Source organism: Hemicordylus capensis, chromosome 4 (assembly GCF_027244095.1).
Source record: "Hemicordylus capensis ecotype Gifberg chromosome 4, rHemCap1.1.pri, whole genome shotgun sequence".
NCBI classification, from domain to species: Eukaryota; Metazoa; Chordata; class Lepidosauria; order Squamata; family Cordylidae; genus Hemicordylus; species Hemicordylus capensis.
Genome location: NC_069660.1, coordinates 223,924,243 through 223,951,078, shown reverse-complemented (window position 1 = coordinate 223,951,078; position 26,836 = coordinate 223,924,243).

Sequence of the window (26,836 nt, the reverse complement as noted above, 5' to 3'; positions counted from 1 at the left end):
CCTCTAGTTCTCCACCCTCCTTCCCCCCTCCCTCTCAGCTCTCCCAAACCACTGCCTCTGCTTTCTCACCCCCTGCCACTGCTGTCCCCCCACCAGTCGTTTGCTCCCTCCACTGCCATTTTCTCCTCCCACTGCATCGCTTGGTAGTGGACCCAGCCTTGGTACTTCAACATTTAGCTGAAAAATATACAAGAAAGTCAAATTCTACATTATATTCTGCGTTCATAGATTTTAAATATGCATTTGATTTAATCTCAAGGGAAATACTGTGGGGAAAATTGGTAAGATCATCCTCCCACCGCCACCGCTGTTTTCTCTCCCCTGCTACTGTTGCCATTTTCTCCTCCATCGCCACTTTATTCCCCCCCTCCACCCGCACTCCCGTCCGCCATCGCTCTCCTCCGCCCCCTCAGCAGCTCGCTCACAAAGTCTAGCAAGAGTTGCCACACATGTGATTAGTGATGGGTATGTCTTAGAGAATGATATATATAGATATTTGGATAACTTAACTATGATTAGGTTTAGGTGAAAATGAATGTGCTTTATGTTGCATCATACTGGCACTGAGACCTACAGGGAGCGTGAATAAGATTAGGAAGGGAACTACTGAGTATCTATAGATAGTTTCAGATGTCTTTTTGGCATAATGCTTACTATATGAAAAAGCTTTCATATTAAAGGAGCAAGGTCTGCTGGGAAGTTATATAGCTTAGTGTGTAATGAGATGCACTAGCCAGCAGGGAATCACCATGATGCAGAATATGCTACATTTTAATCCAAATAGTGGCTCCAATATAATTAATTTGGTGATAATAAAAGGCAAAAACCTGTAATTTTGTATTCTACTAGAGAATGAAGTGCATTAAATTAAGAGATACTGAACTCTCAATGGTAAAATTTGCTCCAGGGTTAAACTCACTGTTCTGTTGAAAGGTCATCATATAATTTAATGTTTTTAATCCTTCTATAGTGTAATGACTTGTTTTTGTAAAAGTTTGTTGACATGTATCAGGGCTATATATAGTGATTCATCTTCAAGTTCAATATCTAATGGAATAGAAGCTTTTCTACTGTATATTCAGCATGTGTACATTTAGATGTCAGCACAGGTATTCTGTCTTGCTCCAGAAAATGTATTAAAAGAAGGCTTGTTAAAGAAAAACAAATATATATGTGCACGCACAGTGGCAGAGATTATTCGTATTTTTCAAAATGCTTTTCTCATTCATCTTTACAATAGCCTTGTGAGGAAAGTCATTATTATTCATTTGCTATATTATTGTTTATTCTTCTTATTAAATTATATATCAAACCACTTTTCAACAAAAAAAGTTGTCAAAACAGTTTACGTATGAAAAGGTATGATAAAGGTATAGGTAGGGACTGAGCACCACTTTCTTGACTAATAATCCTGGTAACAGTAATAATAGTACAGTAGTAATGAATGAATACTTTATTATGGTCCATGACCAGAGTGGGGGGGGGACATAAAATATATCCATCCATTATATCCAGCTATTTTTAAAAAAGTATTATTATTATTTATTGTTTACACAGTCAGTATTATTATTATTGTTGTTATTAAATTAATAATGATAATATAGCTCTTTTCAGTGATCAAAGCACTACCCATATAAGAGAAACCTTACAATACAAATACGAATACAATGAATATTTCGATACCACTTTTCAACCAAAGTTTCCAAAGCAGTTTACATACAGAAATAAATTAAATGACTCTCTGTCCCCAAAGGGCTCACAATCTGAAAAAGAAACACAAGAGAGACACCAGCAACAGCCACTGGAGGGGTGCTGTGCTGGGGTAGGATAGGGCCAGTTGCTCTCACCCTGTTAAATAAAGAGAATCACCACTTTATAAAGGTGTCTCTTTGCTGGGTTAGCAGTAATCCTGCAAGCTATGTTAATGTTGTTTCCCCCATATGATAGGCTGGAGGGAGTGGTTGAGGTGGAGAGTATTACTCATTTAGTAAGTAAGTAATAATTTATTACAGTCAGTGACCAGTCAAAATACACACCAAAATACAAATCAGCATAGAACTAAATAGCAAAACTTCAGTGTATACAAAAATCTCAGTTACAGCTACTCAGTTGCTCCCGTCTCAGTTTACAGACTAGTATTCCTCATTTATTTGTTTAAGAGAGATATTCTTTGTTTTTGTATCTTATTGAAAATTCACAAGGTAGCTTCCAAAATTAAAACAATAAAGCATCATAAAATGCAAAATAATAAGCAGTAAAACAAAACAAACAAACACACACACATATATGAGTAAAATCAAATCTCATTGAGGCAAACTGTCCATTTTATTAGTCAGAGGATTCAAACAGGGCTGTATTTTGGCTCGCCTTTATTTCATTTTTATATCAATGACATAGTACAGGCCATGGAGTCTCAGAAATTCTTCTCCCGTTCACTCAATGGGTGCAAAGTAGGGGTGTGCACAAAACTGGCTGGCCCGGTTCAGTTGGAGGCTGAACTGGCTTCGAACTGGACTGGGCCAGTTTGGTTTTTCCACCCTCAACCCCGCCCCCCTGCCCAGTTCGGCTTGGGTTTGTTTGGTTTTTTTTGGAGAGAGAGAGAGAGAGAGAGAGAGAGAGAGAGAGAGAGAGAGATACACACACACACACACACACACACACACACACACACACACACACACATATATATATATATACACATGCATTTTACAAAATATTTTGTATTTACCCCTTCCGGGGGGCTTCTCCCAGGCCGTGGGTGTGGGTGTGTCCGTGGATGTTATCCCTTCCCCCACTGGCCTCCGTTTTGCTAAAAAGTGCCCAGTTGGGTGATCTTTGGGCCTTTCCAGGCCTTTCCCCCATAATGGAGGCCATTTTAGAGGCCACCACACATATGCAATTGGCCCTGCCTGGCTGGGCCATGACCCAGTACAAAAAATAAATATATATATTTGTGAGGGGGCCCCCCAATAGTGAGGGGGGTGGGTTGGTCTGATGTTGAACTGCACCGCTTCAACACTGAGCAGGTTTGGATTCAAACACGTTCGCACATCCCTAGTGCAAAGTCTTGATCTTGATGTATGCTTATGATATGGCACTTATATCTTAGGTATAAAGGGCTTAAAAGAACGCTGGTCAGATTGGCTGATTACTGTGAGGAGAAGAAGTTGATGATCAGAACAGAAGTGGTAATCTTTGGTACCAGTAGAACCAAACATAGATAGACAATTAACATTTAGCAAATAGAGCAATGCCCCTCCTTTCCCGGTAAATAGTCAGGTGTTTCCCTTCAGAAATCGCTATCTTGGTCAGTACATCTTAATGCCACCCTGTTAACTGTGTGATGTACAGCAGGGAATATTTTAAAATTCTTCTTTTCCAGAAGGGATTAATTAATAGCCCCTCTATTTAAAATATTTCATGCTAAAGTAGTTCTGCAGCTTTTCTGTGGGGCAGAGATTTAGGAGTGGAATGTGAAAGTGGTTGAGAAATTAGAAATAGTCCAAAATAATTTCCTGAGGAAAATTCTGGGTTTTCCCTTGGGCACCCCTGCTGTGCATCTAAGAATGGAGGCAGGGCTGCCCTCAGTCTCTGTTAGAGTCCATCTGATATTGCTAAAATATTTTAAGAAACTTGACAGCCTTGCAAAAGACCATCTAGTTAAGTTTTGCTATTGCCACTACCAAGAGGGAAATCAGTGGGATATACTATTTCATATCCTGCAAATATGCTCTCTGCCTTCACTAGAGGAACTTAAGTCCTGGGGTGGAGGTGGGGGGATCTATGATTGGCAGCTTAAGTGGGACAACAGCTGGGATGCTGGTTTGGTCCAACATTCAAAGTTCTCCCTATGGTATCCTCACTTGAATTAAAACAGATCCACTTCACAATACCAGTTTACATTTCCAAACCATGCCCTCGCCATATCTTGAGGGTAGATTTCACAAAGATCCCGTAGAATAGTGCCTCTGTCCTTGGGCCATGGGCAAGTGGAGGACATTGAACATTGAAGCTATTCTCATGACCAGAAGGAACCGTGCTAAGGGAACCCAGCCTAGTTACTGATGGTCATGAGAACCGCAGTGGTGTGGCGGCAAACCCACTTACGGAGCCACCCCTTTAAACAAGATTAACAGAACGAGCGCTCCATTAACCTCGTTTTTTTGGCTGTGTGTCAGCCACGGCAGCTTGCAGCCACGGCAGACACACTCGGAAGGAGGAGGGGGATCCAAGGAATGCACCATGCACTTATGTGGTGCATTACTGGGGTTCTGGGAGGTGGGGCGCTGCACAGTAGTGCCTCCTGACCCCCAGAGTGCCCGAGTGAGCCACAGCTGGGTGCAGGAGTGCTGGAGTAAAGCCACCGCTCATCTAGGCGGGCGATCTGCTTGCTCAAAGGGTGAGTGCTCGTCTGCGGGGGGAGTAGGTCAAGTCCACTCTCCCCGTGGAACCCACCCATTTCAGCTCTACACAGAGCTGAGCCCAAAGTTGAATTCACCAGCCTGTCAGTCAGGACAAGGGTTCACTTCCTGAGAGGGTGGGGAGGCTGGTCACTACAAGGATTATATCTCTTTTTATTTTCATGCATGTTGTTTAGTTAGTGATTATGTTTTATACTTTCTTACTATTGCATATCTGTTTTTCTTCATGCATGGTGTATTAGTTTTGTGTTGTTTTATTATGCTTTAATATGTGTGTTATGACCCGTGGTTACAACAGTACACTTACTTACTGTTACTTACAAGCTACTATTCAAATAGTGAAGTCTCTGGGTTAGTAGCCACTTTACCACCTCACAGGTATGAATAAGGAAGGAGAAGCCACTGACTCTAGTTTGGGAGCTGTGCATGTTCCATTTTCTGCTCATATGTGAGTTGAAGACAAGGTTGGACATGCCTGCAGTGATCACGTGCTACCCAGTAGCAGGGTACGAAGGCTCCCTCCTACCCAGCAGCCATACCCAGGTCTTTAACGATGTAGGAAGAAAACCCTGACCCAGCTTCTGACCCGGCTTCTGTTTAGCACATGATCACTGCCAGCACCTCCAACCTTGTTTTTAACTCGACATAAGCATAACCAGGAGTGCGCACACAGCTCCCAAACTAGGATAGACTGCTTCTCCTACCTTCTTCAGAATTGTGAGAATGAGCCTATTCTGTTGCACTGGAAGCTCTTTCAGTCCTATCAGTTCAAGTACATTTTTTCACGTAGCATTCACAATGATTGCAACTCCGCTTATTTTTTTCAGTCCACTCTGTTCTTGGTCCAATGGAAGCAGTGAGTTTCAGTTTTGCATTTTTAATGATATTTTAAAAGCTTTATTGTTTTAAGTTTCTCTTTCAATATAATGAGCAGGAGAAGCAAGTATTAAGGACATTGTGCCCCAGTCATCTAATCTTTTTTTTAATCTGCACTAAATCATATAGCCCCAATTTTCTTAGATGTGTCATGTCAGCAGGCACCTTGCAATTGGATAACTGGTTCTGGGTTCCTTCACCTTGATCCTCTGTGGCCTAGCTTTGTTTCATACTGCCATTTATTGGTCATAGGATTACCTTGTGCAGAATTTCCCTCTCACACAAATTGCTGAGGTCTTTATGGATCCACCTGCATGGTTTGCATCAAGCACTGTACCCTTGAATTCTCTCCTTCCTTCATTCACAGAATTTTTAGTCATTTCTTTGCTGATCCCATCAAAGCAATCTACCTGTAACAAATCTGGGAGATGACAGGTAATGGGCAATAGCTTAGATCTAGAGAAAGGGAAGATTGACCTGAATAAAGACTGCTTGCTGTGTCTTGTGAAGTCCCATTAACTGAGGTTACCTTAGCAATGTTTTGTTATTTTTTGCTCTAACAAACCTGTGAGCAGGCCAGTAAGACAGTTGGGGAAAATTGCAGGTTGCCAAGAAATCTGGATTCGGAGACACTCATTCTATCTAAGAATAGTTCTCTGGTGTCTTTCTTAACCCAATTTCTCTGTCTGTCTAACCATCTCCAATGAGGTTTGTTCAAAACAGACTATCACAGGAGCCCCCATGGTACAAAGATTAAACAGATAACACAGGGGACAAATGTAAGTGAGCTCTTTCACTTACAGCTTTCAGACTCTTGTTTGTGCTTTCCGAGAACAAAACATTCATGTCCTCTCCATTGCCTAACCATCCCAGCAAACTGTTCAAATGGGTGCAGAGAGGGACCAGTGGATACCATGCAGTTTTCAGTTGCACAGAGAAATTAGATGCCCCATGCATGCGTGGTGCATCCAGGGCAATATCACTGGCGTCTGAGTGCCGTGGGCAGCAGTGGTGGCCCCGCCTACAGCACTCACTTGGCTGCTGCACATGCACACTGGGTGGGGCTGCCACTGCACAGAATGCCAGGCAGGGTGCCGCTGCTCCCTGCTGTATTCAGGTGCCGGTGATAAAGGTATGTCTCAGTGCCCCCCTGCACCATCCTTAGTGGACACCACTCGCTGCTGATATCTTTGGCCTGTAATTATCAGGGGTCATTTTGGACCCCGATGGGCCTGCCATAGAATTTGGTTAGTCTTTCCTGATTGTCACAGGGGGCTTGACCTGTGTAGACCTAAAAAGCCTCAGGGTGTTCCCCAGGATTCATTAACAGCCTTTTATCCAGAGTTATGCCCTGCATCATCAAAAAGGCATTTTTAATCAAGCAGTTTAAACTGGACAGAACTGGACAGCATACTGTGAGTTCGATAAAAAGAGGGTATTCTAAAAAGTGGTATTCTCCTCTGATGACACATGTATGTGGTAGGGAGGCTGCGGCTAGCTAGTCCATTTGTCCAATGTGACTTACTATATGTAGACCCACGCAAGCCAAGTTGACTGCTCCGTCCGTTCACTTCCTTGCCTCCACAGACATGCTCGCTTGAAGTGGGGTTTTCTAGTAAACACTTCTGTTCATTTGATGCCATTTTTAGCTTTCTGAAAGATACATCATAGCACAGCTGTCACTTTATAACACTAGGGTAGTGTGTGTGTGTGTGTGTGTTTTCTATGTACTTTCCCACCACTTTACTGTATGGTGGCTGCTCTATTAATCTTTCGATATGAGCAGTCCCTCTGTTTAATTAAATTGGGCCCAATGAGGCATCACACAGCCACATGATAAGCTCATTCATCTTTATTTGATTCTTTGTTGACACCTGAGTTTGCCCTATGACATAGGTTAAGTCATTGAGTGGCCATTACCTCCTTGTTTGCTCGCTCGTGTTTCTCCTAACCACCTTCCTGAAGTCAAATCCAGATGATTTGTGCCAATTTCATGGGGGCACAAACTGGAACATCCGATAACTTTCTACATGGCTGACTTTATACAATCTTGCTTGTACATCTCGAGCTGCTGCATCTGTCAAAACACAATTTTTCCTCCCTTTCTTCTTATGGGCTTTGATAGAGCGATGAGTACTAGGGGTCTCAATTATAAAATGTCATGACATTGCTGTACAATTTTTTTACAGTAATTTCACAGTGTCACTTTGTGATTATTTCAGGATAGCTTTGAACCATGACTGAAATGAATTGTGGCCCTTAGTGTACTGGGTGATACAAATTGTGAGCTGGTGTGACAGAAACGCAGGCATTGTTAGGAATACTCTCTGTATGGCACGAGAGAGGAACACTGGATTATTCAAGATAACAAAAGAGTTCAGACACAACACCTAATTTAGCCAAACATGGTGGAGTTTAATTCTGGAAAAAAATTGCTGTCTACTTATCCCAGAGCTCTCAAATTTAAAACACAATTGAAATCTTCTTCTTCCTATTGAAATATGTATGCAGCTTAGCCACAGCTCAGAACAATTACCTGTTGATTTCAGTGAGCAATCTGTGTAGAATTGTGGCCCATGTCTTAACATTATACAGGGCTCAAATGCTGATAAGATAGCATTTTAGATTCTCCAAAATAATTGCTGTGTCTGGCAGATGGTCAGGTTATCAATACAAAAAATGTTAGGGAGAATGAACAGTTTACTTAGGGGATTGTGTGGCATCCACCACACCTCCTCTGCTTGCTGAGAAGTGGGCACGGTCAAGCCCCCATGACTTGCAAAAGGGAGGCAAGGAGGGGAAGTGCCAATTCAGCTGCAGGGAAATGCCAATTCAGCTGCCGAGTCAGAGCAGGATGGCGAGGTGGGGTTCAGGCATTGTCAGGCAAGGGGAAAGAGGGGCAGGCCAAGACATCTCCAAGAGACGGCTGAGAGAGATTCCTACCTGCCGACTTGGAGAAGCCGCTGCCAGTCTGTGAAGACAATACTGAGCTAGATGGACCAATGGTCTGACTCAGTCTATGGCAGCCTCCTATGTTCCTAAGACAATGAGATGCTTTTGTGAGAGAGTGGGTTTACATTGAGTGGGAACTCACCCCGCTATGAGACACAAATGTGGCCAGGCATTTAAGGCTGAGGATGAGGCAAGGAAAAACAGCAGAGAGCCCAAGGATGAGCTGAACTTTGAGAAAGGGAGCACATACACAGGAGTTGGTGATCAGCTGGGCAGGGAGATGGCGGTAAAGGGGGTGACAGAACCTTCCCCCTCTTGCAAAGCTTCCCCCTCAACTGAGGCCCAAGGCCAAGGAATATCTGTTAGTGAAATGTTCTTCACTGTGCTGGATCAAGACTTTCCTTCAAAGATGAGAGCTGGTCTTGTGGTAGCAAGCATGAATCGTCCCCTGTGCTAAGCAGAGTTTAGGTGTTGCAGCTATTTAGAGAAGACACATGGAGATTCTTATCGAATAAATACTAAGTATTTATTGGTGAAGTACACTTTTGGATAGGAAAGACCTAACCCTGATCTAAAGAGCTACATAATGAATAGGTAGGGAGAGAGAGATATGTTCCATCTGCTCTCCAAGAGGTAAGGAAGGGATTCTGACTCAGCACAGGAAATACCTGAAGAGTAATATCAGGGATTATAGAGTAGAGACAGCTAGAACAGTTAGGGAGACCCTTACTCACTATCTCTACTCCCAATGCCCCTAGTGGTCGTTAGGATAGTTGGTGCAAAAGTTTGATGCACTGGAAGTCCATCTCCAACAAGGCAGCATGCTGCCGCTGCCATGGACAGCCTGCCCATGAGAGCACAGGTCACCAAAACCCTAGCTACGCCACGGGTGCAAAACCACATGCCCCAGCTAAGTGTGATGTACAGCATCAGAAGTTTGGTTTTGAATCCTCTTCTATGTAGTATAATCTTGGGGGGTGGCTATTCCAATGTTGAATGCTAGGAGAGTCTGTATATTTTCTGTACACCCAGTGCATTATCTCCTTGAATGACCTTTGTACAGAAAGATTTCTCCCCTTTTTAATTTTTAATTTTAAAAAAACCCATCCTAATTTACTTGGACACTGAAGGATGGGAATGCCCTTGTTATGCTATGCCTAAGTGTTGCAGGACTGAGAAATTCGCAGCCAGTGAAGAATTTTCAAAAATGTAAAGGAAATTCCAAAATGGTGCCAAAGGGAGGGAAGCAGTGTTCCTTCTAACAGGGATTCCCAGATGTTGTTGACTACAACTTCCATCAACTCCAATCAAAATCCGTTGCAGCTAGGGATTCTGGGAGTTGCAGTCAACAACACCTGGGAACCCCTGTTAGAGGGGACACTGGAGGGAAGCAGCTGTTGTTGTTTATTGCTCGTTGAATCACAGGCAATTAAGAAGCAGAAATGGAACAGATACTAAGTTGCAAACTAGCAAATGACAGTAAAATTTTCCCCCTCCCCAAAATCACATGCTGAAAAGAAATCCTTGTCTTTATTCTTTCCCCACTCCTTAGTGTTTGTTTAGTGTAAAGTACAAGCCACTTGTTGCCAGCAAACCAGTCATCTCATTTAGTTGCTAATCCTATGTACTTTCACCCAGCACTGATAACATTACTTTATATTGCAGGTTCAAGCATTTTTATCATTACGTAGAACAAGGATAACCTTCTTGCATCCAAAACTCTTGTGCAGTCTTACAAGAAAACTCAATTAATCAATTAGAATACTGTACTCAAATTACAGTAGAATTATGTGCTTCTTTTGCTGAGAACCGTTGGAACTTGTGGTGCATTACATCAATTAAGAATACTTAATTTCTAAATGGCATGAATGAACAAAGTATGAGTCATCCCAAACGTTTACTTTCTAAAAGCCATCAGTGCTAATGGTTTTGTAACCTTTGTAAATTTAATATGGGCTTCATTTATAAAGCAAACTCAACCTACGCCAGGGTGGTGTAATATTACTGCTCATATGCACAGAGCTTTATGCAGCCTCACACTTAATTGCATAAATAATAAAGCTAGGTTTTGAGGTAAGGCATCTCCTTACGCTATTTTCGTGACCAGATATGATCATAGAATGCTATCATGCACCAAGAAATGCACTTAAGCCAATCGATGAGTCAATGATTCATAACATTTTTCTCCAGCTGAAGCTATGACAAGCAAAAATGAAATGAATATATTTTTTAAAGGTTACTGCAATGCTTAATAGAAGGACACATTGGAAGTATTTAAGTGTTATATTGACCATATCCAAGAATGTTACTTCAGTGATTACAGGGGGGAAACACACACACACACACACACACACACACACTTTAATAACTTCCAAGGTTGATTATTATAAAACCATGTACATGGAGATACATAGTTCAGCACAGTTTGGTAATTGCACCTGCTTTAAAATGCAGCTGTCTATCCATCCAGGGGCATTGGAAGGTTGGCGGTGGCCCTAGGACAGAATGTGAGAGTCAGCGTCATGTCCTCCTGCCCCTCGGGGCGGCCATTTTCCCCGTCGGCCGGAAGTGGCCGGAAGTCGCGAGTGCACGTGCGCCTGTTGCGTGCGCGCACGCCCTTCTGCCGTGTGTGTGTGCGCGCATGACGGGCGCACGCGCACTTGCCACTTCCGGCCACTTCCGGCCGACGGCGAAAATGGGGTGGCAGGGAGGAACACTGCCGCCCCGAGGGGCTTAAAAAACACAACGCGCCGGCAGGGGAAATGCGGCGAGAGGGGTGAGTACACCCTCCCCCGCCCTTAAAGCGCTACCCCCGCCAGCGCCAAAATGCCGAAACCGCCCCCAGTGCAGAAACGTTTCGGAGGCCTTCATAATGGCCTCCGAAACATTTCGGGCACATGCCTACTGCTAACTGCTAATACCCCTGCTAACTTGGCAAAGAGGCACCTTTTAACTTAGTGATTAAATAAGATGGATCCCTGTCCCCAAAGGGCTCACAATCTAAAAAGAAATGCAAGATAGACACCAGCAACACCAGCAAAAGAAATGCAAGATAGGGCCCTAGTTGGTGGCCCTATCCAACAGTTGGGGGTGGATAGGGCCAGTTACTCTCCCCCAGCTAAATAAAAAGAATAATCACATTAAAAGGTGCCTCTTTGCCAAGTTAGCAAGGGTATGCCAAGTTAGCAGGGGTATGTTGTTTAACATCTACGTGAAACTGCTGGGAGATATCATCAACAGATTTGGTGCAGGTAGCTATCAGTATGCTGATGACAGCCAAATCTATTTCTCTATGTCAACATGGAGAACAATAACAACAACACAAGATCTGGAGAGAAGCATGTCAACATCATCAGGAGAGGGTATAACCTCCCTAAATGCCTGTCTGGAGGAGGTGATGGGCTGGATGAGGGATAACAAACGGAGACTCAATCCAGATAAGACGGAGGTACTCATTGTGCGGGTTTGAAACTTGAGAGATGAGTTTGATCTGCCTGTTCTGGATGGGGCCACACTTCCCCAGAAGGAACAGGTACGCAGTCTGGGGGTGCTGTTCCAATTTGAGGGAATGGCCAAAAATGCCTTCTAGCAGCTTCGTCTGATAAGCCAGCTGCGTCCGTTTCTTGGACGGTATTAAAATATGTTAAATAAATGAATGAATGAATGAATGAATGAATAAATAACATGTCCAAGACACTCGCTGACATACAGTATAATAAAATCTGAGTGGTTGACTACCACCCACACAACTGCATGTGTCCACACCCTTCTCAAACTGCTGAGGAGCAGCCTTCTTCCACTATAACTTATAGTTGTGCAAACGCAATTGTGTGACACAACATCCTTCATTTTCAATGGGCATTTTGCAACTGCACTTGTGCAACTTTGGATCTCAGAAGAACAGGGCTGTTCCACACTGACACGGGCACAGTTTAGACACATGCAGTAGTGTGGGCAGTACTCAGACTGCTGCATTTTGCTGCACTGTTATTTAGCAACTCTGATTGCTAGAACAACAATCTGAAAACACTTGTATAGCTAACAGTCAAACTAAAGACACAAAGTTTAACTTACAATAGAAACCAGCATTCCATTGCACACAGTTTAACAATCCCCAGATAAGGTGAGGGGAGATTTTTATTGGCAACCAGGAACATATCTATCCTTGCCGAATGCAAGCTCAATTTACTAGTATTCAAATAAAGTCAGTTTGAGGAGTGATTTGGAAGTTCTCAAAAGAGTGCAAAAGAATGGACTCAGAGTTAGCATGGTTACAGCACTGAAAAGTTTACAGTTATAAATCTTATGCTAACAAACATTTCAGTAAATAACTCCTCTCTCCCCCGTCCCCACCTTTGGCTTTTTATATGTGAGAATTAGAGTAAAGTATTCCCTTTTGCTTGCACTACCATTTCTATAGATCCACCTAATGGTGCAGTAGGGAAATAGGAAGAGGCTGAAATGCATCATCTCACACTGCGCAGGAGGAGACAATGGTAAAACCGTCCTGTATTCTACCAAAGACAACCACAGGGCTCTGTGGGCGCCAGGAGTCAACACCAACTTGATGGTATACTTTACCTTTACCATTTCTATGAGCCCCTTGCTTTGCTTGCACATTAAGGGGGTGGAAACACTGGCAAACCATTATTTTTTTACCTCGAATAAAGAAATCTAGACCATACTGCAGAGGCGTAACTAGGGAAAATGGCGCCCGGGGCAAGCACTGAAATGGCGCCCCCCCCCCCACCGTGCCCCCTGCCGCACCCCCTCCAACATACTACATTAAACTTAGGTTTTTCCTCACAAGCGCCCGCTGCCGCCGCCAAGCCAGGCCAATGACTGGCTGCCAGGTGCCAGCAAAGCAATGGGGGGGGGCGCAGGAGGCGTGGAAGGGACCGCTCGTGGGGAAGGGGGCACCGACATGCTCCCTTGACTGCTGCAGCGCTGCTGCACTGAGCAGGAAACATTTGTATTAACCAAAAAAATTTTTAAAAAATTTAAAAATTTGGTCATGGCGGCGCCCCCCACGTGACCAGAAAAGATGGCGCCCGGGGCACGTGCCCCCCCTGCCCCCCCTATAGTTACGCCTCTGCCATACTGCATTAATCTTTTTCTTTTTTTAAAAAAGAGTACACAACAGGAGCTCTGAGCAACCCCATCTTTTCTCGTCTTTCAATGGCTCTTAAAGATGTGGTTGTTTGGCTGGGCATTTTGGGTTGGTTGGGCATTTCAGTCAATTGATTGATGGACTTTCCCCAGTTCTGTTTTTGGCTTTACTTTTATATTGTCATTTTGAACAGATCATGTTTGTATTGTTTTTAATTGATTGTGAGCTGCTTTGGTTATTTTTGTTGTTGTTATTTATTGTTATTTGAACAAAGAAAAAAATCAGGGGGAAATCCCTACCCAATTTTGACAGCTATTCAGTAGTATATAAAATACCTCCATGTGTCCAAAAGGTATAATGGCAATCTTCTTGTCATTTTACCTGTATTAAATTTATCCATCTCTTTAACAACCAGTATTTGTAGTTTTAGTGTTTAAAAGTGGCATACAAATGCTCAAATAAATAAACTTGTTAGAATGACTAAAGAAATTTCTATCTACCCTGACTCTGTACTGCTGTTTTCTCTGGGATGCCTGAAATGAGTGCTGATTCTACCTGCAATAGCTCAGCACCCAATTACTGCTGGTCATATACAAACCTTACATTAATTGAATACTAATATTACTATTCCAGCACAAACATGGTGGTTCTCTATTAATGTGAAAACACCTTTTTCAAGATTTTTCACAATCAAGGGTTTACTGCGTAATAATTGTCTAAAAAACACATTGGATTGAGCAGTTGTCCAACCTTTAAGCCCTAAGGGCTTGGTGCCAGGTTACCTAAAAGAGCACCTTTCCCCATCTGTCCCTGCACGGACCTTCTCTTCAGATGATTTTCTCTGAGTGCTTCCGCCAAATGAGGCGAGACGAGTGGCAACTAGAGAGAGGGCCTTTTCAGTGGTAGCACCCTGTTTATGGAATATCTTCCTCAGTAAGGCTCACCTGGCATTATGCTCTTTCAGACACCAGGTGAAGACCTTTTTCTTCAACCATGCTTTTAAAATGCATTTAAATACTTCTGTCTTTTTAGTCATATGTGGGTACTTGTGTGTGTGCCTGTGTCTGTTTAATATGTTTTGACTGGGTGGCCATATAAATAAACTTTATTGTTGTTGTTGTTGTTGTTGTTAATTGCACAAGAGGGGAAGGTAACTCGCACAAGAGGGGAGGGATAATTTTCACTGATTTCCCTTCCTCGGAATTAGATTTTCAGGGGATGGAGGGAAAAGCAGAGAGAAGAGGGATAAACAAATTCTGCCCCTTTACCAGCACAATGGAACTGCATATGTATGTACAAGTTCTTCTTAGGATCCAACCACTGGGTAACTAGCATAGTATTCAGTACACATATAACGTGGAATCAAGCATGTGCTCTTCTTTCTTTTTTTGGCAGTCATTTATTTGTCTCCATTTGGGGCACATGTATGTACCACATTGGTTACTCAACACTTGTTTACTCACAGCACAACCTGAACAGTTTGGGGAACAGCAACATATCAGTAGGGATGTGCACACACCTTTTGGAAGCGCTGAACCGTCTCGACTGGCGGAAGGGTGCCTTTAAAAGAGCAGGTAAGGAGCTCTTTAACTGCTCCCCCACCCCACCCCACCGCTTTTCCCTGCCCATGCTAGGTTTTTCAAGAGATGCGTGGGGTTGCAGCGCTGCTTCCTGCAGCCCCGATTGGCACCAGTATGTTCATGGCCAGGGCGTGTGTGTGCTGGCCATTTGCGTGATCAGCATACCACACAAATGGCTGGAGGGTGTGCACCCCAGCATGTGCACCCCGGCGCACCACAGTCCTGCAGTCTCTTGAAAGCCTAAGCACCAGTGGAGGGGGAAGTGGCAGGGTGAGGGAGAGCAGGTAAGGGGTTCCTTGCCTGCTCTTTTAAAGGCACCCCCCTGCCACCCCGGGGAAAGCATGAACTATTTGTGCACATCCCTACATATTGGAACTGTCCCAAGTTGAAATAAAAGTTCTGGGTGGAGGTAATCAGATTACTCAGGTCATCACTTGATGCTACAGTCACCAAGCTGTTCAAGTCTGAATCAACTCTTTTCTGGGCTCTATTTAAGCTCTTTTAAGTGAAAATAAGTCTTATAACTTTTAGTTTCAATCCTGTGGATTTTTCTTATTAGCTTAATTGATTCTAACCTTGAGGAAATTCATAACTAATTGACAAATGCTTAATCTCCCTCCTCCCCTCCTCTCATTATAGCATTTTAAACTAAACATATCCCTCAAGGTATTTTGTTTAGTTTATGTACAAATAAATTCATGAAAATTGTTCTCAGTAATTTTGCAGAAAATTAGAATATTTATAAGGCAATCCTATTTTTTTAAGAAAAGAAACAGAAGCAACCAATCATCATTAGATGACTTGATATTCATTACAATAAAATTAATCCTCCTTATTTCATTCATTATTAATGTGAGATTCAAATTCAGTTCTGCAGAACTTGCAAGCTAGTAATTAATTGACATACCATGATGGAGACATATTACCTTTCTCCTTGAAGGCAAAATCCTCATTTCTAATGTGGCTATCTTTCATTAAAAGTATAATGATATTTTTCATGATCTGTGGTTTTGGAAAAGATAAGCACCTTGGATGTGATCCAAAGCTGTTTGTGAATGCGTGAATCACTAGCACCTATTATGTTGTTGAGAGGAGGTTATCTGAACATTGTTCCAGTAACTTTGAATGTTATTTTGTACAAATGAATTGTATCATCATGTTTGTTAAATATAATCACGTAGATTCTGATGCTGATCATGATGATTGGTAGCATTTTTGTAAAGATGCAAAGTCAAAACTGTAACAAACTGTCCGTGCCCCAATTCCAACAATAATTTTAGAAATCTTGACTAACAAGCAGAAGGTTGCTGGTTCGAATCCCCATGGGTATGTTTCCCATCAGGCAGCAGCAATATAGGAAGATGCTGAAAGGCATCTTCTCATATTGCATGGGAGGTGGCAATGGTAAACCTCTCCTGTATTCTACCAAAAGAAAACCACAAGACTCTGCGGGTGCCAGGAATCGGAATCGACTTGACGGCACACTTTACCTTTACCTTAGAAATTTAAACTGGAAGGTACGCACTGACGGAATAGAATGTGGAGCACAGCCAACTCACAGATCAATAATAATAAAGAACAAGGCACATCCAATCATCCTGAAAATATACCAAAGAAAGCCTCATTAAAACAAGCAGCAATAGGCCTACAATTTTACCTGTATGCCAGTCAATTTACAAGCAATTTAGAGTAGGCATGCATTCTATATAGAGGCACAGAGCCACATGTTTTGCTCTGGTTAATTAACAGATTTTCAAGTGTGGACATGAGGAACTGGATAAGCAATGCTTTCTCTACTGCTGCAGAGTTTATATGCAGTGTGAAGAAGAGGCAATGTGTATTTTTATTCTATCGTATACAAGGTCACATCTTTTAAATTCAGATTAAATCATTTGGAATAACCATCAGTCCCTGATTAAGTACTCCAAAGTGCTGATGCTGTTCAAAATTATTATTTGCCCCAAGCTCTGCACTGAAATCCCATTTACATCTACAGGCACAGAAGAGGTATATGTTTGTGTCTGTTTGGTGGTGGCACAGATTATTCAATAACATTTGGTGAAAGAGTTCCATGTGCTTTCCTCTAACCCTTTTTGTTTCACTTTGGGATTCACTTCTCAAACTTTGCTGGAATTTCGTCCAGTCTGATGGATGGGAGTCATTGAAATATGGGTATGCTATCTAGGAAGTGCCTGATTACCAATTGGACATCAATATTTTTCTTAGAAAGATATTGACATATCATTAATTGTGATTGTAATTCTTCCACCATGCCCTTAAAAGTAGCATATTTGAATTTGAGATACCAAACAAATTCTTAAATTGCTTGTTTATAGGATATTGAGCACTTTGCAAGAGGGGTGAGGAAAAAAATCTAACATACATTACATTGGAGTAAATCCAGAGTAACTCTTTAGGGAGAGGGACCAGCATTAAACCTGCCTGAAAACTGAGTGCACACACATGCTCACACACGTAATATCCATTTCTTATTCTCAAGCATTTTCATTTTGTTTGATGAAGTTATTGTAATAAGACTTGATGTAAGCTGTTGTGCAAGTTCCCTGTGAACACTGTACCACAAAGCTGTGCCGGATTCCAACCCAGATCAGTGTCCTCAGATTAATTATTTCTCATGAGTTAATCTGCCTGTTGGTTTGTTAAAGATCAAGGGTAATTTAGTTTTGCATTTCCTTATTATTTTCCATTCCCACCAGGTAAAGAAAGTTGAGCTATTTTTCTGGTTTAGCATTCTTCTCTTTGGGGTTGTTTTTTTTTTTTTGCTCTTGAGTTGATCTAAGACACACAGGCATTTTATCTGACATAAATCTTCATTTTTAATGTTTATGTGGCAAGAAAGCAACTATATGGAAGTCCTCTTCAAGCATTATGCAAACTGAGCATACCTCAACCCTACAGTGACCCATATGAAAATCCCTGTGACCTACATTTACAGCATTTACTGTATCACCAGAGACAAATGCTGTCTTCTTCTGACCATAGCACTGGGGTGCCCAAGCATTCCACATCATGTGGTGGACCTCTTCATGTCTCTGAAGACAAATGCTGTAAGCGTGAAGAATGGTGGTGGTGGTGGTGGTGGTGGTGAGGGGGTGCGTTGCACATGTCATGTGCAGACAGAACTTTCAAGCAAGTTCTTTGAGATGCTGTACAACATACCAGTTTGCTAAATGCCTGGACCAGAGCTATTTACTGTGCTCCAACAGTTATTTGATCAAATCGTAGTGTGCTGATAAATGTGTTCACTGGTCCCTAATTGCCCTAATAACCATAACAATTTTATACTTGAGCAGATTGTGCACTATTCTAGTAAGGAAACTCCTGTTTGCAAGCCCTTACGTTATGGTACTTAAAAAAAAATAGCTATTGGAACACTAGAATATAAGGATCCATCTGTACAAATTGGAAGTCTTGTGCATCATAGACTAGATTTTTTTTTTTAAAGTGGTGCTCAAATTATTCCAAGCTAGCAGTCTCCCAAGTGTCACCAGTTCTGTGGTCACTGTCCCCACGCCCATGCCTGTGGAATGTGCAATTCCACCCCCTTCTTGCCCCTGGCCTCTCCCACCCACCCCCACAGCATACACAGCATGCCACACTGATTCATTCTCTCTCCCTCCCTCCCTCCCTCCCTCCCCCTCTCCCTCTTCTCTCCCCTTGTTCCTGCACCTGGTGGGATCAGCAACTGCCCCTTCTGCTCTTCCTCCTTGTCTGACTCAGTTCATTTCACTCTCCCTGATATTTGAAAAAGCAGGGGCAGTGAACAGAGGAACAAAGTCTACACTTCTTGCTGCTCCCTTCCCTGCTCCTTCCTTTTCAAAAGGAAGGGAGACTGGGATGAGCTCAACTGGAGGAGGAGAAGGCAGCAGCGTGGCGGCCACCACTATCAGATTGCGTAGGGGCAGCAGGGGCAGTCCGTCCACTCGGCAGACCTAGGCGTTCGCCTAGGGCACCAGTTCTGGGGGTGGGGGCATGGCATGCCTCCCTTTCTTTTTCCAAGCAACCACTGATACGTCAGACTTGCTGGGGGTGCTCATTCGCTGTCCTCCCTGGAATGGGGGGAGAAAGAGTGAGTGAGCGAAGCCAACCTTGTCTTACTTTGCTTTGCTCTCTCTCTCCTATCCTGGCGAATGAGGAGCCTGTGCAGCACAAGTTAAAGCCAGGGCTTCACACTTCTCGGGGGCAGGCGGAGGCATCAAAGTCACATTGCTTAGGATGCCAAAACTCTGTGGCTGACCCTGAGGGGCAGCGTGGCTTGGTGAAGAAGTCAACAGTAGCAGGCATGGGGACAGAGTGCACCCTGCAGCTGCTGCTGCCTGGGACAGCCACCTCACTACACCTCATTGGTGCACTGGCCTTGCAAGCTTGGATTTCTCCTCACTACTGAAAGGACTTTTCACTCGCCTCGCCTCCATGTGTCTTCATTTGCTCAGTTCCCTGTTTGCTTACAGGGAGCTCAGCAGCAGGGGCTTTCCCAGATGGTAGGCTTAATTGCGGGTCTATGAGACTAATCATTAGTTGCATAGAAGCCGCAGCCTGAAGCCAAAATAATAACAATTCTGAGGGTATTCGCATAGGGCTACTTTGATGCTGTGTCCCCCCATTCCTTTCAGATTTTCCCCATGGACCATACTGCTTGCTACCGGGCCTTTCTCTGGCCAATGGCTTTCTGGAGTAGGCGGGATGCCGTGCCTCCTCTTTTTTTCCTACCACCCATGCATGGTGTGTGCTTCCAAAAATGCAGAGAGCAGCGCTGCACCCACACATGGTCTTTTGGAGAGTGAGTGCCGTGCCTGGAAAAGTGGTGTGTTGGCAGAGAAGGGTTCAGAGAAGGAGGTAAGGTCCTGTTCACCTACTTTTTAAAGGAACCGACCCCCACCCTGCCCACAGCTGCATGAGCCATTTGTTCACAACCCTGTCACCCAGCTGGTGACCTCCCTCCATCCCTCCCCACCTCACCGGCCCTCCTGGCTAGAAATAAGCTGCAGAGGAGGCAGGGAGAACAAGCCAAGCCAGCTAGGCAGGCGGAGAAGCACAGAGGGGGGCATGCAGATCCTTTTTTCTTTCTCTTTTATTCCCCCCTGATGGTGGTCAGTGGTCTTGTGGAAGACCACTGACCTGGCAAAGATGCTGGTCTTGTGGAAGACCACCTACTCGGCAAAGAGCAGAGCTTGGGTGAGTTTATTCAGTTAAACAGCATAGCCAATTTTATTTATTTTTCAACTCTGAAAATGCTGCAGAAGAGTACTGTGTGGAAGCCAAGAATTATTTCCCCATCCTTTGTTGCATTGTCTAATACCTGATAATTTCTATCCTGTAGAACTGCTGTACAGCAAAATTGAACTCTGTCTTTTGAATGACTGTAAATGACAAATCTATTATCCTTGTTCACCCAGAATGGAAAATAAGTGATATGGATGAAATAATTTTATTCTCTATACACACATGAAGATGTTCTTTGCCTGTTAGTCATGGTATTTTATCTTATTTTTTCTGCTGCAGTTATGTGTCATGTAGTGGAAGCTATTCTTTGGGAGCAAATTACAGTATTGCAGAAATGCAGAGGTGGAGGGGTGAAAACTTTATTGAATCTAAATAACAAAAAAAAAATCTTTCTCAAGGGCATCTACTGCAGTACATTTAAACTCTCTAGGAAAACCACAACTATTGACATATTAGAAGACAGAGGATCTATATAGAAAAAACTGTTCTAATTATTGGCTCCTGTTGTAATTAGAGGAAGGCAAAATCAAACCATTTGTATGAGCTGATGTGTAGTGACTGAATATATAAAATAAAGCAGCCTGAATATTAGTATCATATCTCCAGGGAAGTGGATGGCTATTAATAATGTCATTTTTATTGCAGGCCGTTGTTAGAGAAAGATCTGTATAGAAAGGAAGGAAGGTGGTAGAATTTATTTTTCTTCTGTTTGGTGGGACACAAATGAAATGCATTGGATTTGTTTTTGAGATGACAAAGAGCAGGAATGGTCAATTTCTGTATACTCAGAGGCCACTCTGTTTTCCAGGTAGTGGTCTAATCTCCTAATTAGTGGTCAGGCTAGATAATACGGTAAATGCTATATGGGCTTTAGAGTTATAGAGCACATGTGCTCAGATGTACACTTATACATTTATTAGTGATGTGCACAAAATGGATTTTGCATTTTCATTTGAGCTCGAAATGAAATTCAGATGGCCAAAACCTTTTGTCGAAATAGCGGTCGTCCCAGTTGTTACAGAATAAACCTTGAAACATTTTGAGTGTTTCAGCCATAGGGAACAATGGGGGAACTAGAAACACCCCATTGTTAAAAACACAAGAACAGCCCTGCTGGATCAGGCCCAAGGCCTACCTAGAAACAGGATTCCGCATCCTGTTTCACGCAGTGGCCCACCAGATGCCTCTGAAAAGCCCACAGGAAAAAGGTAAGGGTTTTCCCTTTCTCCTGTTGTTGCTGCCCTGATGCTGGTATTTACAGGCATCTTGCCTCTGAGGCTGGAGGTGGTCTATAGCCACCAAACTATAGCCATTGATAGACCTGTCCACCATTAATTTGTACAAGCCCCTTTTAAAGCCATTCAAGCTAGTGGCCATCACCACATACTGTGGCCAAGAATTCCATATATTAAGCATGTGACATGTGAAAAAATACTTCCTTTTGTCAGTCCTAACTTTCCTGGCCTTCAGTTTCGTGGGATAACCCCTGGTTCTAGTGTTGTGAGAGAGGAAGAAAAATTCTCTATTTCATGCATAATTTTATACACCTCTATCATGTCTCCTTGTGGTCCCCTCTTTTCAAGACTAAAAAGCCCCAGATTCTGTAGCCTTGCCTCATAAGGAAGGTACTCCAGGCCCCTAATCATCTTGGTTGCCTAGTTTTGCACCTTTTCCAGTTCTACAATGTCCTTCTTTAGATACAGTGACTAGAACTGTATGTATTGCTCCAAATGTAGCCACACGATAGATTAGAATAAGGGCATTATGATATTAGCATTTTTATTTGTGATCCCCTTTCTAATGATTCCTATAATCTGTCTCCAACCTCCCATGGTTGGGTAAGGTGATTGAGAAGGTGGTGGCCTCCCAGCTCCTGGCAGTCTTGGAAGAAACTGATTATCTAGACCCATTTCAAACTGGTTTTCGGACGGGCTATGGGGTGGAGACTGCCTTGGTTGGCTTGATGGATGATCTCCAATTAGGACTTGATGGAGAAAGTGTGACTCTGTTGGTCCTTTTGAATCTCTCGGCGGCTTTCAATACTATCAACCGTAGTATCCTTCTGGAACGTCTGAGGGAGTTGGGGGTGGGAGGCACTGCTTTGCAATGGTTCCGCTCCCACCTTTCTAGCAGATCCCAGATGGTGTCGCTTGGAGACTGTTGCTCTTCAAAATCTGAGTTTTTATATGGGGTCCCTCAGGGCTGCATACTGTCTCCAATGCTTTTTAACATCTACATGAAACTGCATGGAGAGATCATCCAGAGATTTGGTGCTGGGTATTATCAGTACGCTGATGACACCCAATTCTATTTTTCCATGTCAACTTCATCAGGAGAAGGCATATCCTCCCTGAAAGCCTGCCTCGAGGTGATAATGGGCTGGATGAGGGATAACAAACTGAGACTGAATCCAGACAAGATGGAAGTACTTGTTGTGTGGGGTCGTTACTCAGGAAACGATATTGATCTGCCTGTTCTAGATGGGGTCACACTTCCTCAAAAGGAACAAGTGTGCAGTTTGGGAGTGCTTCTGGTAATTCTAGTAGTACATTTGCTGGTAACCTCCAGACTTGATTACTACAATGTGCTCTATGTGGGGCTGCCTTTGTTCGTAGTCTGGAAACTACAATTAATACAGAACGTGGCAGCCAGGTTGGTCTCTGGGTCATCTCAAAGAGATCATATTACTCCTATATTACAGGAGTTACACTGGCTGCCAATAGGTTTCTGGGCGAAATACAAAGTGCTGGTTATAACCTATAAAGCCCTAAACAGCTTAGGCCCACAGTATTTAAGAGAGCATCTTCTTCTGCACGATCCCCATTGCCCACTGCATTCGTCAGGGGAGTCCCATCTGTGGCTACCTTCAAGTTGTTTGGTGGCCACTCAGGGACAGGCCTTCTCAGTTGTCGCTCCGAGACTTTGGAGTGCGCTTCCCGCTGACATGAGACTCTCCCCATCTCTAGTGGTTTTTAAAAGATCTTTGAAGACTCATCTTTTTAACCAGGCCTTTTAGCTTTTGTAATTCTAAATACTGTAAATTTTTCGTTTTAAGCAGCCTTTTAAGAGTTTTAATTGATTTTAATGTTTTATTTATTTGTATTGTTGTTTTATGATTGTGAACTGCCCTGAGACTTTGGTTTGGGGCAGTATATAAATGTATTAAATAAATAATAAAATAAATATAATGGAATTTGCCTTTTTCACAGCTGCTGCGCACTGAGATGACACGTTCAATGACCCCAAGATCTCTCTCCTGGTCCGTCCACAACACACAGACCCCATCAATGTATGTGAGGTGGGGTGTGTGTGTGCCCCAATATGCATCACATTACACTTGCTTACATATAACCGTATTTGTCAATTTGTCGCCCACACACCCAGTTTGGAGATATTCTTTTGGAGCTCTTCACAATCTGTTTTTGATTTCACTACCCTAAATAGTTTAGTCTCATCTGCACATTTGGCCACTTCACTGCTTACCCCAACTTCTAGATTATTTATGAACAAGTTAAAGAGCACTTGTCCCACCACAGATCCCTGGACAGATCCCATTTCTTACTTTTCTCCATTGTGAAAACTGTTCATTTATTCCTACCCTCTGTTTCTTGTCCTTCAACCAGTTACCAATCCACCATTGAACCAGTCCCCTTATCCCATGACTGCTAAGTTTACTCAAGAGTCTTTGATGGGGAACTTTGTCAAAAGCTTTTTGGAAGTCCGAGTATACTGTGTCAACCGGATCACCTCTATCCACATGCCTGTTGACACTAGGATCATATGGGGGTTTGGGGGAAAGGGTAAAAAAAAAAGTTTAAAACCACTCATTTATTTTGTGGTAGGAAGCACCAATTATTTCCTACCACTAAACCCACTTTGGAGACCCTAGGAGCTACTCATGGAGAACAATGGGGTGGTTGTGTTTTTCTATTGCTCCCTATGGCCAAAACAACTTTTGCATTGCAATTTTATTTTTTATTTATTTTTACATTTATATCCCGCTCTTCCTCCAAGGAGCCCAGAGCGGTGTACTACATACTTGAGTTTCTCTTCACAACAACCCTGTGAAGTAGGTTAGGCTGAGAGAGAAGTGACTGGCCCAAAGTCACCCAGCTAGTATCATGGCTGAATGGGGATTTGAACTCGGGTCTCCCCGGTCCTAGTCCAGCACTCTAACCACTACACCATGCTGGCTCTCAATGCATTGCACACTGGTTCTTCACGCTGGCTCTCAATGCAATGCATTTAGCAACTTTGCCTTGAAAAGCACTGCAGAAGCACACAGTAAAAGGGAATCTGTCCCTCCCAACACAGAACATGTCCCTCCCAACACTGAACATGTCACTCCAACACAGAGCAACACAAAAAACAGTCTAGAAATGGCAAAAAAATATATATATATCTCTGACCCAGAATCCATGGCCAGCCACAGTACCTGTGTTACAATAACACTATTGGCCCAAGTTGCTTTCTCTCACACAGTTATGCCTCCTTACTTCATAGCATTGAAACAGCTGCCACAGCAGCACCCTTAGCAGCAAGCATAGCCATAAGCTCAACTAGAGCTTCAGCCACATTTTGACTGAGTACACCTTGTAATGCAGATTGCATAGCAGGCCAGAGCAGTAAGTGAAACATAAATTAGTCTCAAGGCCAGACATGGAGCTCATCACAGCAATCACCAAGAAATATTACACACATGCACACATATGCATCTGCTACTGTCTATTTTTCACCACAACACTATCTCACAAAGAAACCAAACCACAACTCAAGGAAAGCAGGCACTCAAGTTCTGCCTTTGTCAATCTGAGATCCCACAAAACAGCATATAGCAGCAATAGCACAGCATATTATACTCAGTGCTAAAAACACCACAAAATATAACCTCCCTTCCCTTCATCCTGCCAGCCAGCCAGAAAACCAATCAGCAAGAGGAAAACAGGCTTCCAAAATGGTGCTCAAAATGCTGAAATGTTTCAAATCGGAACAGGTTTGCTTTGTTCTGAGCTTGAAACAGGCCCTTTATTTAAAGGGCATTTTGTTTCAAGTGTTTTGCACATCCCTATTATTTATAACATAAACAACATCCAAAAGAGAGATGTAACAAAATATACCCATTTCTTGTAATTATTTTTGTATTTCTTAGGAATGACACTGTGGGTAAATCTTTTGCCACAACCTGATTAGCATTTGATAGTTCCTCCCCAGATGAAAATGCCTCTGGGGTTAGATTGACGTGTGGCCCCCAGCTGCATAAGCATAGTAGCCTGTGCATGAAAGCGTAAAACACGTGATATTGCAACCTTAAGAACTGACTTAGGAATAGATGTCTCAGAAGTATCCTTCTGTTCTTCCCTTCCTTCTACTCTCTATCAATATATCAGAAACTGTCCTTTGCCTATTAAATATTCTTCAGCAGCAACCAAGAGTAGACACTACTGTTTCTGGTTGAGCTCAGTTATGTAGTTCCTGCAATTATTGCCCTCCTTAGTCTGGCCAATTTTACTTCTTCTCCTACCTTACTTAAGCCCTTTTTTGCTGACATGTAGCTGTTTTTCTTTGCTATTAGTTTTGTTTCCAGATAAGGTATGTCACATAGCATATACAAATGATACTACAAATATGCACAGTTATGCTTGCACATACAAATATGCTTGCACAGTTGCTAAAGGCCCAGTCACCCGGGGGTCCCCACAGCTAACACCTGTTCTGGTCCCCTGGAAAGGATTGGGTACATGCAGCCAGCCACCAATTGGCATCCAGTGGCTTCACTTTGGTGGCATGGGTGTTGTGACAGTTGTGACAGTGGGCCTGCAGCAATGACAACAGCATTCTACCTGGCGGCCAACCACCTTGTTTTCTGACCATGTTTTCTTTCCACAATACCCCATGTGGCATTGTGTGACAGAACATGGGGCACTGTGGTGGTGGGGAAAGCATGGTAGGTAGCAGCATGTGACTTCCAGCTAGAATGCTGCTTTTGCCAGCCTACTGCAACACCCATGCCATCACAGTAAAGAGAGAAGAGCCACCAAAGCAGAAGAGGGCCCACTGGTAGGGCATATTACCAAGAGCTAAGGGGAGTGATTTGCTAGATTTGCATATTGGGGGAAACAACAAGCCAATATATCTTCTCAATAATACAGAGGCCTCCGGAGGACACTCCCATTTGCAGATGAGGTATGTCTTGTGTTGAGCAGCAGTGGTACACATCTGTCAGCTGACTTGTGCCGCTGATACAAAGGCATCAGCCAAGTGGGTGTCTGTGAGCCCTCAGGAAGGTGTTGGTAAATGTGGGCCATTGGTCCCATGCCTGACGTGGCCCACCTTTGATGTCTGTGCACCAGAGTTCCAGATTAGAATGAGAGAAATTCCTGCAATTTCATTGCAATGTCTCACAGGTCAGGGCCCTGCAGTAGAATAAATGTAATAATCCTATGAATTACTTCACACCCTCAAATAAATGCATACACAAACATATATGATTGTTTTAATCATTTTATCCCATTTTATACTGGTATTTTAACTTATGTACACCGCCTAGGGATGCACATGTCAGGCAGTAAGTAAACAAACAAACAAACAAACAAACAAACAAATGATTAACCGTTGCTGTTAACCTATTTGGCGGAATTTCCTTCCATCCATAC